Consider the following 895-nt stretch of genomic DNA (forward strand, 5'->3'; position numbering starts at 1 on the left):
TGAAAATGGGTGCCATTAATAGTTAAGCTGGGCCAATAAATGTAAACTAGAACTGGCTGAGCAAATTGGGCTGCATGATTGACTGCCCTATGGTATGATGAAACTTGCATGCAGCCACATTCCACAAAGGGTTCAACATCCTATAAAAGTTGGGTTTACGTTAAATTAACAAATAATTCTTATTAATTTGTTTAATGTTTTATATTATTAATTTTTAAAAATATCTCATAATTATAAATATAAAATAAATATATTATTAATTTTTACTATTTTACTATTTTAATTATTATTAAGGAGAACTCCTTAACCAAAACATGATACTCCATTACCATGTAAACATTACTGCCTAAATAGTATTTTTTACTCTAGTAAGTATTCATAAGTATTCAAAATGCTATGATTTTGAGTTGAAAACTTTGGGTCTAGGGCACACACATGAAGATGAGCAAGCACGTCCACGTTAAGTTTAAGGCAGTTTAAAAAGATATCTATCTAGTGCTCGCTTGGGCAGCACACATGCTAAAAACCTGCAATTATGCAGAGAAGATTAGCGTGGCCCCCGCACAAGGATGACATGCAAAAGGATATCTATTTAGAAATGGTTCCTCTATCCTTCCATTTGGGTGATTTACCCTTCATGATCTTTCACCATGTTTTCCCCCAACTTTCTTTTTTTTTTTTTTTTTTAAAGATTTTATTTATTTATTTGAGAGAGAGAGAATGAGAGACAGAGAGCATGAGAGGGAGGAGGGTCAGAGGGAGAAGCAGACTCCCTGCTGAGCAGGGAGCCCGATGCGGGACTCGATCCTGGGACTCCAGGATCATGACCTGAGCCGAAGGCAGTCTCTTAACCAACTGAGCCACCCAGGCGCCCTTCCCCCAACTTTCAATTCTA

At 36.9% G+C, this 895-nt stretch overlaps 1 pseudogene; it reads left to right on the forward strand.

Moving 5' to 3' along the window:
* The first annotated feature begins 495 nt into the window (after positions 1-495).
* LOC116631230 lies at positions 496-604 on the forward strand (annotated as a pseudogene).
* The last annotated feature ends 291 nt before the right edge of the window (positions 605-895 follow it).

The sequence above is a fragment of the Phoca vitulina genome, unplaced genomic scaffold (assembly GCF_004348235.1).
Source record: "Phoca vitulina isolate PV1807 unplaced genomic scaffold, GSC_HSeal_1.0 scaffold4, whole genome shotgun sequence".
NCBI lineage: Eukaryota > Metazoa > Chordata > Mammalia > Carnivora > Phocidae > Phoca > Phoca vitulina.